The sequence below is a fragment of the Crinia signifera genome, chromosome 4, assembly GCF_055691185.1.
Source record: "Crinia signifera chromosome 4, ASM5569118v1, whole genome shotgun sequence".
Classification (NCBI taxonomy): Eukaryota; Metazoa; Chordata; class Amphibia; order Anura; family Myobatrachidae; genus Crinia; species Crinia signifera.
In genome coordinates this window covers 76,440,747-76,452,582 of record NC_139220.1, presented here as the reverse complement: position 1 = coordinate 76,452,582, position 11,836 = coordinate 76,440,747, and the positions used below count along the sequence as shown (strand labels likewise).

Here is an 11,836-nt window from a genome sequence, read left to right as displayed (position 1 = left end):
CAGTGCTTGTCAGGGACAGGCTGTGTGGTTAGTTATTGCGCTGCACTCTGCTCCGGGTCCCGCTGCTGATTGACAGCTTGAGCCATTCGTTAGGAGCAACCCGGCAGCACCCTTATTGTATATAGTGGCGACCGGCATAGTGCTTTTCTTTAGAAGCAGCCGCCAGCGGAGTACTTATTCTAAGCTGAGGCTTCCTGAGTGCTTATTGTAAGCAGCACTGCCCTGCATCTCCCCATCACCCGGTTGGCTTTACTTACTGCTTAATATCCCCCAGATACCTGAGCAAGGGGATGGAAGCCGGGCAGAAGACACTACTGCAGCAACTGCCTGTGTTGGGAACATGAGCTAAGCAGGACTCAGGAGGCAGAACTGTAAGTACAGTGTCACCCGGCCACCACCTAGACTAGCACCTTGCCACTTTGACATTTATATAGGGGTGAAGGGTTGACCATTTGGGGACAGCCACATGGCTCTAATTACTGTATACATAAATAATATATACAGTCACAGTGTGTTACAGTCGTATACAATTTGAATATTATACACTAGTGGAATATGCACACAGGTGGATATTTTACACTTGGAATATATAATATACATATATTATATATATATATATATATATATATATATATATATGTAGACAATGGATAAAGACAGCGGCGACTAATTGTTTAAAAACAGATTTAAAAAGAGGTTACTGATCTGGAATAAAAAAATATTTTAGAGGTGTTCTTATAAAAATAATAAATTTATTTCAAAGGGATAAAAAGGAGCAATTTCTTAATAAAACAATGTGGACAATATTTAGACAAGTATAAAAATATAAATATAGAAATAAATGTATGAAATAAAATCGCTTAACTTAAGGATGTATTTGGAGGCTAGAATCACCCAACGCGTTTCGTCCTGTCAGACTTCATCAAGGGGTGGGGAACAACTGAGACCAGACTGATATTTATACCTCTGTATTAGCCAAGGCACTATGACATCACATCCTGTCATTAAATGGGTCATTAGTTTCTAAATAAATAACTAGCTCATGTAGCGTTGCGGGACAAAGTTCATAATAAACACCACAAGCGCGCTAGGTAAGGCGCCACAGTAGAAATCTAAAAAGTATCATCATAGAGGAAGAATCCAAAGTTTTGTTTCTAATTGCGGCACTTCCGCCACACATCCGGTATCCCGGACTTTCTATTGCGCATGCGCGGCCCGTCAATAGCCGCGATTTAGTCAGTGTGCCACACTTCCGTCTGGGGATTCGCCTGCGTGGTTGGAGTTCCCTGGACATCATAGGGAATCTGTGTATGTTGATGGAGTGTCTGTTTCTGTCTGTAAAAACGATTCACGGAGGCCATTTTCTAGAAGGCTCCGTGGTCCTGCTCCAATCGTAAGGAGCCGCGGCCATCTTGTCAGTGTTGCTTACGCTAATAATTCACCATAGAAAAGTACACAAAAGAACATATGTAAATATTTGATCAGGGTTTTGCGATGCAAATTTCGGTGATAATGCAATCATTACTAATAAGTGGTATGTTTTATAAATAATCCAGATAAAATAATTACGGAATATAGTGAGGATGGTTATAATTATGAAATGGGTATTAGATAATAATAATCATTAAGTAGTAATTTTATAATATAAGTTAGTGAGTGTGCTTAGTGTTTAAATTAAATAAATAATTACATATTAAGATCATATAAATAAATAAATAACGCAGTATAAATAGAATAAATATTAGCATAAATAACGCAGACCATAGTGAATTTATAAGGTGCTTATGTGCCTATATTGTGACTATAATGCTCCAATGTCAATCTATTAGGAAGGTTAAGACCCCTGTTTCTTGTTACAATACGTCAATTGCTGTTCCTACAGCACCGGGTTTTCCCAAGAGGTCTCCCATCTTGGTACTGACCTGGCCCAACACTGCTTAGCTTCCAAGATCGGACGGTATTGGGCGTCTCAGAGTGTGGTATGACTGTAGATAAAATTCAGACCAAACAAGAATGCTAGGGAATAACCTTTATTGCTGGTGAAGGGATACATGAGTGAATATTGTGATACAGTGATAGTAAAATATTTATAAAAATGGAGCAATTTCATAACTTTCATAGAAGCCCAGGGGATACATGGTGTTGAGTTCGAAAATCCAATACATTTCTCTCTGCGACAGTTTGTTGGCCAGGTCACCACCTCTGGGTCCCAGTTTGACCCACTCAATAGCTTTGAACGTGAGCCCCTCTGGATTTGCATTATGATGGGTGGCGAAGTGTCTATAGATGGCGTGACTGTCTATTTTATTTTTGATGTTGCGGCTGTGTTCCTGTACACGTAATTTAAGTATCCTCTTCGTTTTTCCAACATATTTTAAGTGGCATGGGCATTCAAGTAGGTATATAACTGAAGACATATTGCAGTTCATGAAATCTTTGATCCTGAATTCTTTCTTGTCATTGAAGTCGGTGAAGGTCTTTCTATTGGGGTGAACAAATTTACAGATATTGCACTTCCCACATTTGTAGGATCCTGTGCATTTGACCATAGAGTTATGTTGGGTTTTGGTTGGCAGTAAAAGGCTGGGTGCTAGAATATCCTTAAGATTTTTGGATTTTTTGAAGATTATTTCTGGGTTTGGAGGTAGGATTTCTTTCAATGTTGTATCCATGAGTAGTACATTCCAATGTTTTTTTAGGCATTGTTTTATTTTCATTTCATGCTGACTGTATGTGGTTATGAAGGCTACTGAATCTTTTCTCTCTTCTTTTATCTTATAATCCAGGAGGTTGTCTCTGCTGACATTGTTTACTTTTTCGATTGCCTCTTGGATAATTTCCATCGGGTATTCCTTCTCCTTGAACCTTTCCTTGTACATCTCTATTTGGTTTGTACAGTCTTCATCCTTTTTGCAGTTTCTTTTAATGCGGTGGAATTGGGAATACGGGATGTTGTTTTTCCATTTACGTAGATGACTGCTCTTATAATGTAAGTAGCTATTGGTATCGACCGTCTTGATGAAGTTTTTTGTTATTACTTGGTTCCCTTCTCCCATCAATATAAGGTCCAGGAACTCGATTTGGATGTTGTTAAAATTTGAAGTAAAACGAAGATTCATTTGGTTGTTCTCTATATAGATTAAAAAATCATTAAAAAGTTCTTCAGAGCCTTCCCACACTATTAAAATGTCATCTATGTACTTTTTATAAAATCTAATATTTTCTTTAAAAGCATGATCTGTGTATATAAAACGCCTTTCCCAGCTCCCCATAAAAAGGTTGGCGAAGATTGGTGCAAAGATGGTGCCCATGGCTGTTCCACATTTCTGGAGATAAAATTGATCTAAAAATTTAAAATAATTATGGCTTAAGATATATTCAATAGTGTCACAGATGAATTTCTTGTGTTGATGTGTTAGGGTATCATCCTCTTCCAGAAATTCGCTACATGCCTTGATGCCCAACTGATGGCTGATGCACGTATATAAGGATTGTACATCAATCGTGGCCCAATGAAAGGTGTTTTTCCAGGTAAAATCTTTTAAAATGTTCAGGACGGTGGTTGTGTCTTTTAGATATGCCGGGAGTTCTTTCACGTATTTACTTAGAAATATGTCTACGTATTCGGACAAGTTGGAGGTCAGGGAATCAATCCCTGCCACTATTGGGCGTCCAGGTGGATTCACCAAGCTTTTGTGAATCTTAGGTAGGAAATAAAAGATGGGGGTGATGGGATTAGATCTAATAAGATACTGGTACTCCTCTTTCGTGATGATATTCTGGCGGAGTCCTTGTAAGAGGAGTAGTCTCAGTTCTTCAATATAAGTATCTTTGGGGTCCTGGCTCAATGCTCCATATGATGTTGTGTCCCCCAGAAGTCTATTAGCTTCACATATGTATGCTTCTCTGTCCATGATAACTAATCCCCCCCTTTATCAGCTTGTTTTAAAACGATTTCTGTGTTTTCCTTAAGATTCTCTAGGGCCTCTCTTTCTGCGTTTGATAGGTTCTTGTGTGTAGTTGGTTCCATGTCCTTCTCACATAGGTCTCTTCTCACTAAGTCGTAGAAGGTACTAATGTTGTTGCCTTTGGATTCAATCGGGTAGTAACTGGATTTTGGTTTCAGGCCTGAGTTAGACCTATTTTCGTAGTTCTGAATGGTTGCGTGTTCTTTCTTAGCGAAGTGTCTCTTAAGAGTGAGTTTCCGTATGAATTTATTTAGATCAATGTAAGTTTCAAACTTGTTCATTCCTCCAGTGGGGGCAAAGGTCAATCCTTTGTTTAATAGTGTGGTTTCTGCCTTGGTCAATTTGTGTTTGGAGAGATTGAATATGCCCTTAGGTGGAACATCTAGATGAGCGATCTTTTTTTGTTTTCTCTCCCTCCTGCCGCCTCGTGACCCTCTTCTTCGTTGAACCTTCTTTTTAGAGGTGAGGCTATTCTGATGTCCTCCTTTACATTCATACGTACTACTTCTCTTACTCGTGTGGCCGTGTCCGAAGATAAAAAAAAATATATATATATATTATTATTATTATAATTATTATTATTATTATTATTATTATTATTTTTATTGCAGGACCCAATAAATAATCTTTAAATTATGCTGCAGTGCCTTGTTGTTTGGGGAGATCTTATGTGGCACAGTGTGTAATGGACATTACTGTGTTGCAAAATGTGTATTGGGCATTAATGTTTGGCATAATGTGAAAGTGACATTACTGTGTGCATAATGTGTAAGAGGCTTTATAGTATGAGATGGGGATACCAACATTTATCTTGCCTCCAGGCAACTTTGATGAACTTACGCCACTGCGTGGACCTGCTGTAGGAGATGTCGGAGAGAGGAAGATGTAGGCTCTCTCCAGTTGTGCACAGCCTGTCTGCCCCAGGCATCTACATAAGTAACAGTAAGGCAGTACTTTTACATATATACATATATAAATATAGGAAAATTTTTTGGCTTGGGGGAGCAAATTTTATAGTTACGTGCTTTGGTGCTAGTAAAGTGGGAGATTTGTACAAGGTAAAAGGGATTTTGAATAAGAAGGCTATCACTCCATTTTGCAATGCCATGCATTACCTTGTGGACAGTGCTTGATTGGAGCCAATTTCCTCCTCCAACAGGACAATGACCCAAAGCATGACCAATTATGCAGGAACTATTTAGGGAAGAAGCCGGCAGCTGCTATTCTATCTGAAATGGATTGGCCAGATCAGTTACCAGATCTTAACCCAATTGAGGTGTTGTTGGGGCAGCTTGAGCATATGGTATGCAAGAATTGCCCATTAAGCCAATCGAACTTGTGGGAGGTGCTTCTGGAAGAGTGGGGGGAAATTTCTTTAGATTACCTCAACAAATTAAGAGCTAGAATGCCAAAGGTCTGCAATGCTGTAATTGCTGCAAAAAAAGGCGCATTTTTTGATGAAAGCAAAGTTTGAAGGGCAAAATTATTATTTGAAATAAAAATGTCACAAACATACGCATACTTCCTGTCAATCACCTTGCAGATGCTGTGTGTTTAGAGAAAGTTGCAGGACTTCATTGCAGGATGGCCTCACACATGCGTACTGTGAACCGTAAACATGCGCAGTGTATTGATAATCAACCCCTGTGCGAATTCGCAGCCACACAGTACATTCAGGTATTCAGGCAGTTAGTAAAGATGACCATCAGGATAACTGACAACTATGACTGCAAAGAAAAAAAAAAAAAAACTGCATATTGTCTCTCATTTTATCCAGTGTGCACTCAGAGAAGTATATGCACAAAAGGGATTACTTTTTTTGGTAGGCTGTACAATATACTGTTAACATCAAACTTCTATTATATTTCTCAGTGTCCTGACAAGAAAAATTGGTTTGTCCAAGTTCTAAGTACTGGCAAAATAAAATTACAGGGAAATAAATCAAATGAAAACACTGGTTTAATGGTTTTTTAATGAGTCTGTCTATTTTTTTCTCATTATAATGAGCCTTCTTACATCAGCTTTAATCATCCTTTGAGAATGAAAAATGACTGAAGAAAGACATTAATTTCATTTGCTATTCACTCTTTACAAAAGTCATTTCAGATCAATTGTTCATAGAAAGTCCATTTTAGTAAAGCAAGAACTTTGTCTACCAAGAACAAATTGTTGTTCTATTTGGTACATGATTGAACATTTGAACCGAATGAAATGTGGTATCTTTCAAGCAAATATTAATGTAATTCTGTTTTACATAACATCATTGTCACTGGGTTTATAACACAGTAGGCATCCAAACTCCAGAAATAATCCCTGTTTATTATTTTCTGTTTTGACACAAGTATGAATTTTAAATGTATCTCATAGACCAAACACTTGTGAAATTAGCTGTGTTATGATGCTATTGTAGTAATGGAGTCATTTTATTCATTATTATATCAAATTTCATTGAAGTTTCTATTGCAGCTAAGCCAAAGATGCAGCACATATTTTGTTTTTCATAAAAATGAGCCAATTTGTCCTCAGTCTCTTACAGACTGAGGGACTAATGTAGTTAAATTAATTGGTGGTAAAACTCTTGAACCTTCAGTGTTATTAACAGTGAACAGTGATAGTGGGCCTTATTCTGGTTCACTCTCAGAGGCAAATTCCTTCTCAAATGGACAAAACCATGTGCACTGCAGGGGGGGGGCAGATGTAACATATGCATAGAGAATTAGATTTGGGTGAGTTATTTTGCAGCGAAAATAGTGACTGATTTATTTCTACATTGCAATATATATCTCACTTTGAAGAAAAACCCCACCCAAATCTAATTCTATCTGCACATGTTACATCTTTTCCCCTGAAGTGCACATGGTTTTGTCCATTTGAGAAGGAATTTGCCTCTTATAGTGAACCAGAATAAGGCCCAGTCTTTTACGATAATCCTCATCATTATATTTATATGGGTACCAGACAGTTCATCGAAAACAGTGTGTAGCGTTATCTTTCTGCTGGATATGATCCTCCTCTTCGGCCTCTATGTGCATCGACTGACAACTCGTTATGGATGCATCACATACTGTAGATGGAGGTTAGATGGGATGTGTCAGTGATATAAATGAATAGTGTTTTTGTGACCCATGAACAGCCAGGGGACCTTGCAGCTTCCTCGGAGCGGCATCATGCGCTTATTGCAGATCCGGGCCTACTCGCCGACTGAAGCTGCAGCAGACTCCCGGGGACCCCGGCCGTGTGAGCGGCAGTGGCAGTGTGAGTGGCGCTGCCTACAGTGCTCCTCCAGAGTGCCCGCTCTCCTGCTGGTGCAGGGAGAAGATCTGTGTGTCTTTACTGACACGCAGGAGGACACAGGGGCAGTGATACCTGCAGCAGATTCCCAGGAGCTCCAGCCTCCCTCTGGCGGCCATCTTAGACCTGGGCCCGGCGAACGTACAAGCCTGTGAGTACCACTGTCTGCTGGGGCACCAGGGCCGCACACCCAATAGGCCTGCAGCCACATCCACCCATCAGGCATCCCTGAACTGCCCTGTACCACCTTTCTAGGAACCTGAGAAGCCGTTAAGCAGCAGGCTCTCTCTGGCACCCTTGCCTCCGTGGCTCCAGCCCCCTTCAATCAATTGTCCCTCACCTGGTCCCCCTGGGTTCACTGGTACTCCTTGGTCCCTGATGTGTCCCAAATAGAAGTCCCTTGTGGATTTCTATCATGACATATACTTTACCTAAAACAAGAGACCCTGTTAGCATTCTGAATGCATACTGTGTGTTTTGATCTCCCACTGGTGGACTTTGTGTGAACATACATGCACTTTACAAATATCACCCTTGCTGAGACCATGTAATCTGGGTCTATATGTGTCTTTACGGAGGATTATCTAGACCTGTCGTTTCTATGCCAGAGATCGTATGAAACTCCTGACACCCATGCAGTTACACCTTTATGATAATTGAACACCATGACTGCTAGAGTACCATTACACCCGCAATTCAGTCCTCATCCCCTCAGCTTCTGTGCCACCTTTGTACAACATTGCCGACCAAACGTGGAGCTAAGTAGCCACGACTCCCGGCCCCTGTAAAGTTTCCTAAAACTACCAACAGGACCCAAAAAACTATGCTTTCCCCTTCAATGGGATCTCCAACTCCTTGCCCAAGCCTATGTCTTCTGCTACTGCACCAAACATGAACATAGACATTGACCCTCAGGCCCCTCTGACCATGCAATTGATGCTCAAGATGTTTACCGAATTTAGATCAGATATTCTTGCCGGGCTGGACAATTCGATCCAGGCCCTTCAGAACAGACCTGGGAGCGATGACTGGATGAATGCATTTGAGACAAGATGGAAGAACTAGTGTCTTCGCATAATGACCTGCTTACAGCCCACTCCGAACTCCTCTCTGAGATGTCTGAAATGCATGACAAAATTGCAGATCTCGAAGATCGATCGAGAAGGAGCAACTTGAAAATCAGAGGAATACCCGACTCAGTCTCCCCTACGGAGTTCAAAAACTATGTTACCAAACTGTTCCTGAAATGCCTTCCGACTGCATCTCCCCAAGACATGATACTAGATTGTGTACATTGGCTACCCAAACCATGAGGAGGCTTCACCTCAAATTACTCTAGATATACATTACTTAGGGTAAAATTTTACCATGTCAAGGAGGACATACTGAAAGCGGCCAGACAGGCTGAAGGCACAGATACTATTGGCAGCCTCCAAATATACTCAGACCTATCACAATACACTATGGTAAAACACCATGCACTCCATCCCATCACAACTGCCTTACGCGACAATGACATTCAATGTAGATGGGGATTCCCTGTTAAACTCATAGTAAGGTATGATTCTTCCTCATATGTGATATTGTCCTTGGACACTGGTATCAAACTCCTGGCAGACTGGGACATTACGGTCCTCCACCCTGGACCCAGTCCCCTAGCACAGATACAGGCGGACTGAACTTTAGCCGATCTCCATATCCTTTCCAAGTACATAAACCTTCTTAGAATGTTTCTAGTTTGGTGAAATGTTTTTCTTCTATCTAACGATGTTATTTGTTTAATTGCATACTCTAGCTATTTCTAGATGTGTTTTCTGGGCTAGGCTGGGAGGGCTGGGGAGCAGCGATTTAACAACCAATCACTTGCGGCTTCATATAGAGATGCTTATTCATTACATATGCGGTCGCTGGGATCTATTGGTCAACAACCTCTTTAGAGAAATTGGGCTTACCAGTTAGACCCGACACTTTTCTCTTATGATACGTATATCACTGTTTGGCTATCTTGTGGCTGCTGCTCCTTGATAGTCGGGGCCCGCAGAGATATGTTAGGGTACCTATACAACCATACACTCTAAGCTCTCAAATGTATAATTTTGTTGTGTGTGTTACTGCATGGGGGAAGCTGTCTGAGCCTGCCCCCAATGTGTTCTGTTTTGTTTCCATACTGTTTAGGAAATGAACACTATATAGCCCTAATTGTTGGGTTACTTTAGTTCATCCGATCCTTTCTTTCATTGTGCCTTTTTTCCTCTTCTCTCCTCTTCTTCTGTTCCTTTACAACTCTCTCCATTCCTTTATTTCCCTTCCCTTCCTTGGAGATGAACCCATTTGCTTAAGGTTAATTTTACAAATTATCGGTTTAACTTTGTCCTATGGTTAAGATTTATACTTTAAATGTACATGGCTTGAATTCTTCTAACAATACACGGTTAGCTTTAGAGACCTTTCATAAAGAAAAAGCCAAGGTTATTGTGCTTCAAGAAACCCATTTTTTCGTCTAACCCCCCCCCCCCGCGCGCTTTCCATAATTCCCGTTATTTTACCAGTTATTTTGCGAATGGTCCATTTAAAAGATAAGGGGTGGATACCCTTTTTCATAACTTCAGATAAAGATGGCCAAAACCTGATACTAGTGGAGAAGTTGGAAGATAAAGTTATAGTGATTGTCTCTTTGTACGCTCAAAATTCCAGACAGCTATTGTTTTTACAGAAACTTTTTGAAAATATCTGCAAAGTCCGGAAAGGGCACCTGGTAGTTATGGAGGATTTTAATCTGGCCCCAGATAGTAAATTAGATAAAACATCAATATCCAAAGTGAGTCTGCCAATCCCCTCTCAAAATCCTTTACAATCCCTACTGGCAGAATTCGATCTTTATGATGTTTGGCGTGTCCACTCCCCGACTGTAAAAGACTATACTTTTTTTTCCCATGTCCACAATTCCTACTCCCGTATAGACCTGATTTTACTAGACAAGTGAACATTACAAGCTACTCAGAAATCTGTTATCTGTCCAGTAGTTTGGTCTGACCATGCAGCGGTTACATGGCGTTGGGATTGCCACAACTCCAGAACCCCTCCGCGCCCATGGAGGTTCACAGAGTATTTATTATCCTCGCCATAGGCTGTAGCCATGATCTCTGATGCTTTATACTCCTACTTTGCAACAAATTCCCCTACCGACACTACTATCCTGAACCACTGGTGTGCATTAAAAGCTGTCCTACAAGACATTGTCATTCAAACAGGAGCTAGACTGCGTAAGACAGCACCTTAAAAATCAGTCAGACCTAGAGAAGAGGCTGACACAAGTAAAATCCTTGAATAGAGCTCGGCCTTTGAGACTTCTTAAACGTGAACTAGTGTCTATTCGCCACCAACACCATAAACAATTTTTGAACCAAATGAAATACTATTATTCTAAATTACAACAAAGGTTTTGTAGGTTAGGCAATAAATCTGGCAAGTTCCTTGCTTGCAGGCTCTGACAGGATTAAAGCCATACAATCAGCAGAGGGGAAATTACTACATAATCCAGCGGATTATGAGCTTTTTGCTCAATATTACGAGAAACTATATAAATTTCAGTCTGACCCATCCCTGTCCCAAACTCAATCATTTCCTCATTTTTAATAGATATACATCTCCCTAGCTTGTCGGCTTGAAATTTGGTTTCTCTGAACTCTGAATGGACAGCTGAGGAGATAGAGACAGTTATTAAGGCCCTGCAAACAGGTAAGGCCCCTGGACCAGACAAATTCACAAATTCCTTCTATAGGAAATTTGTTTCCGACCTCTCGCCAACCCTTACGTCGCTGTATAGATACGCCTCAGAATCGAGAACTTCCCCAAAGGAAATGTTACAGACACCTATCATAACTATTCATAAACAAGGAAAAGACCCCTCTAATTGCCAAAACTACAGGCCCATAGCTCTCCTTAATACGGATTTAAAAATATTCTCCAAATTTATAGCTAATAGACTATCCCCCCTTATACCTCAACTTATACACCTGGGCCGAGTAGGCTTCGTCAGTGGTAGACAAGCCTCTGACAACACAAGAAGAGTATTTGTGTTAGCGGAGTATTTGGCAAAGGTGGGGACTGAGGCCATCTTCCTTTCTCTTGACGCTGAGAAAGCATTTGATCACCTTCACTATGGCTTTCTTAAGGAAGTACTCCTAAAGGCAGGCTTAGTAGGAGCAATCCTGTCCTCTATACTAGCACTGTACAACTATCTGTCTGCTTCAGTGCTTAGCAATGGCTTTCAGTCCCCCCTTTTACAATCTCCAATGGAATGAGACATTGCTGTCCCTAGTCCCCTCTCATGTATGTACTAGCCAATGAACCTTTAGCTGCTCTCCTGTGACAACCCACTCTCTTCCCAGCTATACAGGTAAATTGCACCCAACACAAATTAAGCCCATTTTCAGACGATGTCCTCTTTTTCGTTACAGATCCTGAATCCACACTTCCAGCTCTGCAAGGTATGCTTAACCCAGAGGCGTAACTAGAACTCTTTGGGCCCCATAGCAAAATTTTGCTATGGGGCCCCCCCACCCCCTCATCCCGCT

General features: G+C 40.8%; 1 pseudogene; it reads right to left on the bottom strand.

Annotated features, from left to right (window-relative positions):
- Positions 1 to 1,873: 1,873 nt before the first annotated feature.
- LOC146077243 (5S ribosomal RNA) lies at positions 1,874 to 1,993 on the bottom strand (annotated as a pseudogene).
- Between the last annotated feature and the right edge of the window lie 9,843 nt (positions 1,994 to 11,836).